The 6,040-nt window shown below is 47.7% G+C and overlaps 1 long non-coding RNA gene across 1 annotated transcript; it reads left to right on the forward strand.

The window, feature by feature from the left end:
- Window positions 1–268: 268 nt before the first annotated feature.
- On the forward strand, window positions 269–1,253 carry LOC108351855 (uncharacterized). Its single transcript, NR_190851.1, has 3 exons — window positions 269–343; window positions 588–708; window positions 1,031–1,253. It is a non-coding gene; the product is annotated as an uncharacterized LOC108351855 (long non-coding RNA).
- The last annotated feature ends 4,787 nt before the right edge of the window (window positions 1,254–6,040 follow it).

Below are 6,040 nucleotides of genomic sequence, written 5' to 3' on the forward strand. Positions count from 1 at the left end.
GTGGTGAGAATCTCCATGGGCTCTTCCAACCAGGCAGGGGGCTGGAGTTTACAACTGAAGGGAGAGGGGTTCTGCACTTTTGAGCATTTCCCCAGTTTCATCAGCCACGAACTGCCAGATATTGCAGGAATGATGTTTTTGTACTTTGTGTGAGGATGTGTACCTGTCCTTCGCGGCCTGTCTAAGACACCTTCTGATTGGTTAAAATAATAAGCCCATGGCCTATAGCAGAAGGCAGAATAGTAAGGCGGGACTTCCGGAGAGAGGCAGGAACTCTGGGAGTGAGAAAGGTGTAGGGGATTCACTATCCAGGACCAGCGGAAGTTAGTTGTATGAAACTGAGGTGAGGCAAACAGCCACGTGGCAGAACTTAGACTTGTATAAATGGATAATTGAGTTACAAGGTAGTTGGGAATAAGCCTGAGCTAAGGCCAAGCTTTCATAATTAATAAAAGGTCTCAATGTCCTTACAGGGGAGCTGGTGCCTTAGAGACTGTCGCATTATAAGATGTTCTGATTCCTGGTCGCTCCTGCAGGGGGCCTCTTCTGGTTTAGTAAATGAAATGTCTGTGTTCTATAATTCACAGCCTCCCTTGCCATCCCTTTCGCAATGTCTGTTTCCAATTCCCAGAGACAGTAGACTCTGTGAGGAGCAGCGATTCTCAGTCTTGTCTCTCTGGCACTTAACCCACACCTGATGGCTTAATCGTATGTACTCAACTGTATATTCTTCCTCCATACCTTCCTTCTCTTTTAGTCTCCCTTGTTCCTTTCTTCCCTCCTCCCCGTCCCCTCCCCTTTCCTCTCTCCCCATCCCATCTCCTCTCCCTCCTCTTCTTCTTCCCCTCTCCTCTTCTCACCCCCCCTTCTCTTCTGTTTCCTTCCTTCTCCCCTCCCTTCCTTTTCTTTTCCTTTCCTTTTCTTTTTTTTTTCTGGGAGCTGAGGACCAAACCCAGGGCCTTGTGCTTGCTAGGCAAGCGCTCTACCACTGAGCTAAATCCCCAACCCCTCCTTCCTTTTCTTTTAACAGAGTCTTGCTATGTAGCCCCTATACTCACAAGCTTGCCCTAGTGGGACCACAGAACTGTGCCAGCACACCCATCTTCCTGCTTCCTCACTGACCGGCAGCATTTGCGTCTAAGAAGGTGCCAATATTCCCACTGCACCTGGCTGCTTGCAGATTTCCCATCCAGGTCCCCCCTGGTTTCTTTGTTTACAAACACAAGCTAATAAAAAAGAAAATACATGTCATAGTTCGTGATGCTGTGATTTCCCCCAAGACGCCTTGGGAGCTTGGCACTATTCCGATCTCTCTGGGATGCTCACCATCTGGAGGGGAATAGGAAGGAGGCTTGCCCTTCACGCCTGGGTGGGGGTGGGGGTGGGGGGTGGGGGGTGGGGGGTTGGGGGGGAGGTGAGTTCTGTAAGTAGGACATTCAATACCTGCCAGGTTAGAAGCCAGTAGCAAGTGGTAATTAGAATTCAGCGGCTTCCATCTGATCCGACACCTTTGAGCTCCCACATTTGGACCTGTCTGCACTGATACTGAGCTTACTTTTAATCATGTTTGCTCATGGAATTAATGGTTAGTGGTCTGGAGTGCAAGAATTCGGTGAGTTGCGCTTTATGTCTCGGGCCTACATACAAACTCATAGGAAAAGCAGACACAGTTGACTGATAAAAACCCTTGGCCTCCTGCCTGGGCATGTCCTTATTGAGGTTAAGTGTCCCCCTCTTGACGGGGAGGAGGATCCCTCTTCTGCTGGAGGCCCTGCTTTTGTCACCCCCCCCCCATCCTGCCCTAGGTCTTTGGGGACCACACAGCTTTCTTTTGACATCTGTAGGTTCTACATCTCCCAGTAAGGCTGGGAAGTGACAGGCAAGGGCTAGCTCGGATGGGAACCCACTGCAGTTATTAACACCTAATCTTTATCTCTGGGGGTGGGGGCAACGGACGGAGACCAAGCCTGTTCAGAGGTAAGGTTCTAACCTTGGGGACTGGGCTTGATGGCTCAGCTGTTAGGAGAGCTTGCTACTCTTCCAGAGGATGGAGAATTTTGTTTCTAGGGCAAATGTGGGGCAATTCACAGTTGCCTGTAACTCCAGCTGCAGAGATCCAATGCTCTCTTGTGGTTTCCATGACACTTATGTACACATGCACACACATGCATGTACAGAGACACACATGCACACACAGACACAGACACACACACACTCTTAGACTTGTGCACTTGTGAGTGCTCCCAGAAAGAGAAACAAGCTGTTCTCTCCTAATATAAAGCCAGGGAGGAAGCTGCATTCACAGGTGAAGGGAGAGGGCTTCAGCACTATGGAGTGTGTCCCCAGCTTCATCCTGATATGAAGAGATGGCACAGAGCTGACGTCAGGTGTTACTGTTCACCAATCAGTTAAGCCAGGCAGTTACTCAATCTCCCCAGCGATTCTCTAGGCTTCCAGGTGCAATCACCTTGCTGTGACAAGCAGGTGTGTGTGTGTGTGTGTGTGTGTGTGTGTGTGTGTGTGTGTGTGTGTGTGTGTGAGAGAGAGAGAGAGAGAGAGAGAGAGAGAGAGAGAACTTCCTCTTGCAATGGCAGAGACACGCAGTGCAAGTATCCTCCCGTTTTGTGAGGAGGGAGTGGCAGGGACAGCTTTCAGGAGGCCCGAGGTCACATAAGCCTCCTGGCCGGCCGGGCTCTTCCGCTGTTATGGTGTTTGGATGCCTCACGGGAGAGCATCAATTTCTTGCAGGTATGAATTTTACAGCAAAACTAATTCCATTTCACAGCTTGGGCCTGGGTCTTTGGCTCTCCAGAGGACTCTGTGAGCGGCTTCCCAACCATTTGAATACCTCCCTTTGCTCCTTCAATGGGAGCTGGCTTCTCCTGCTCAGAGGAGAAACTCGGGCTAAACCCAGTGGGAGGGGATTCAGATCATTAAGAAGCGTATGATTATTTCCATTGTTTTAAGCCACGTTTGTCAGAATGTAGTTTTATGGAGTGAGCCCAGTTCATTTTTTTCCCCCTCTTGCAATAAACAATAAACACGCTGTCATTCAGCTGCACTAGGAGGCTCTCCTTTGGGGCCTAATGTACTTTTCTAGACTGGCACACATAAGAAACAGCTGGGGCACGGTATCAGTCCCTCATTTAATTTCACTTTCGAATGACCATGCAGTCTCCATTCAGCCCAAAGAAAGGGTTGTGTTCGTAAAAAGCTGCAAGATGGCCTGTGCCTGTTGGTCTGTGTTCCTTTAATGCTCTGTGTGTGTGTGTGTGTGTGTGTTTGTGCGCGTGCGCGCACACACGTGAGACACGGCAGGACGAGAGAACCAACGGGTTGTCCTATATTTGATTTTTTTCTAAAATAGTAATTTTAGGTTCTTAGAACATAAAGCAGGCAGTAGAGCGAGGCGATACACCGACGCCACTCCCTCGAGCCCTGCTGTCAAAATTCTCAAACCGAAGAAGCACACTTGTTACAGTCAACGAGCCAACATTGAAATATCATATAGGCCCAGACCTATAATCTGACTCCTGAGTCTGAGGCAGGAGGATCACAAGTTGAAGGATAACCTGGTAACATAATGGGTTCAAGACCAGCCTGGGCAACTTAATGAGACCCTGTCTCAAAATAAAACCCACAGAAGGGGCTGGGGGATACAGCGTTGTGGTAGGTAAGTGGCTTAGCATATTTGCGGGTCGGGGTTCAAACCCTACTACTGTAAATCAGTCTAAGACAGACACTGTAGCCCTAGGTTCTCAGTTCACAGCCAGGTCTCAGGTGGTGCAGTCTATGGCAAATGTGTAGTATCGGAGTCCCATATTTTCATGTCCTAAAAAGTTTCCTAGCCTTAAACCTCTGTATTCTCTCATTCGTTTGTCCTCTCCTCAGACCCCTGATGGCGCTGAACATTTTCCTGCCTTCCTGGATTGCTTTGGTCTTTCAGGAACACCCTACCCCCTTTTACAATCATATAGAACAGAGCCCTTGCATGTCTGATGAAAAGCAACTCAGGGAGGAAGGGGTTAATTCGGCTCATGCTTCCAGGGCTCAAGCCATCATCAAAGGTAGTCAGGGCTGGGATTCAAGGTCTCAGCTTGAGGAAGAAACCATGGAGGTCTGCTGTTCAGTGGCTTGTTGTAACCCAGAGCCACCTGTCTAGGAGTGGGGCCTGCCCACGGTGATCCAGGTCCTCCAATATCAGCTCGTGGTCAGAGACTCCCCACAGACAGTTCGGTAGTCCAGTGCATAGAGTCCCCAGCTGAGGCTGGTGGACTGTAAGTCGCCAACAACAATTGAAACTAACTAGGACATACACGCTGTTCACCTCTTCGCTGATATCAATTGTGGATTTTCTTTTTAAATTTTGTGTTGCATGTGTATGTGTGAGCAGTGGGCATATATGTTCATGTGGGTCTGATTGTAGGTGTAATTGTTTTTCTATGTGTGTTTAGTTTTGTTTCTCTCTCTCTCTCCCTCTCTCCCTCTCTCCCTCTCTCTCTGACTCATTCATTGTCCTAAGACTCACCAAGTAGCCTAGTCTGAATAACCAGAATGCATCAGGAATCTGCCTGTCTCTACCTCCCCAGTGCCGGGACATATGTGTGTTCCATTATTCCTGGCTTTTAAAAATGTAGATTCTAGAGATTAAACTCAGTTCTTCCTGTTAGTATGACACATACTTTACCAGTCATGTGACCTATCCCCTCAGCCTCCCTTTCAGTCTTATATATACTTTCCAGACTACAGAGTTACAGTTTTACAGTTCCTGGCCTGGTGTAGCAATAGCACGCTGCACACCTCTCTCCTGGCAGCAATGGCGGTGGCTCATTTCCTTGTCAGGCTACATGACACGGGGTCTACACAATACAGGGTCCATGCCTAATTCTAAGAGCTGTGCATTTTTGGTTAAGGCTGAACAGTGCAGTTAAAGGCAGGAAAAGGGGCCAAGTAATTCATTAACCATTTCCTCTTTTCATTCACTGTGCGGTGATCAATTCCGTTCCTCTGTTGCCCCTTAAGTCACGTGCTTCTGAAGACTGCAACTCCAACAGCAATCATAAGAAATCTTACAGCTGTGTGTGTGTGACACCCCCAGAGACTTCATAGGAATGCCCCCTTTCATCTATTTTTTCCAGACAGAGTATGGTAGGAAAACAGAAATCTGGAAAGATATTCCGGAGCTCTGATATAGAGGTTGGCTGTGCAGGCCTCAGGGAAGCTGAAAAATTGACCCAATGAAGACAATGTCTTTGAAGTCAGGAGTTTGATCTCAGCAACACAGCACAGTCTAAGGAGAAAAGGCAAACCTCAGGTCCAGATTCAGACAGGAGATTCAGACATATAAATCGCGCTGGGAATCTAATATGATGCCCGTTAATGCTAAGGGTATAGATGGGAATTGCTGATAACACATAAGGACAGAGAGATAATACAAGCAGAGAACTGAAGACCCTCAGAGAGATGGAAATAAAATTCTAGAAAGTAGAGAAAATCTGTGGGAGTAGAAGGAAATTCTTCTAAGGGTTCACAGGCAAATGGAATAAGTCTGAGAAAAGACTCAGTGGTTGAAGTTAGGTTGATAGAAACTTCTGGAACCAAAAAGCAAATGTTTAAGAAAAACTGGAATGGAATATCTTAAAAAAAAACCTTGGAGAGTCACACGAAGCTTGTTATATACACGATAGGATACCAGCAGCAACAGAGAAGAAACAAAAACCAACGGCTGACCTCCTGCAAGAGTGCTTTCCATCACTCATCCTTTACGGACAAATGACAGACCCAAGATATTCAGCCAATCAGGAGGCAGCAGTGCCCACTGTGTGACCGGTCATGCACTGGATGCTTTGTTAAAGCTCCTGCCAAATTCAGTCCCCAAATCGTACTCATCACTGATGTGGCACTTAATAAGCCATGTAGAAAAATAAATACAGAGTTCTTGCTGGTAATGACTGTGGTGGACGCTGCAGCTTGTCCTACTGGGTGTGCTGGGTGGCGGTCACACATGTACGTGCCTGTGAAGATGCCCAGCTATGTGTTC

Source organism: Rattus norvegicus, chromosome 8 (assembly GCF_021556685.1).
Source record: "Rattus norvegicus strain SHRSP/BbbUtx chromosome 8, alternate assembly SHRSP_T2T, whole genome shotgun sequence".
In the NCBI taxonomy this organism is placed as follows: Eukaryota; Metazoa; Chordata; class Mammalia; order Rodentia; family Muridae; genus Rattus; species Rattus norvegicus.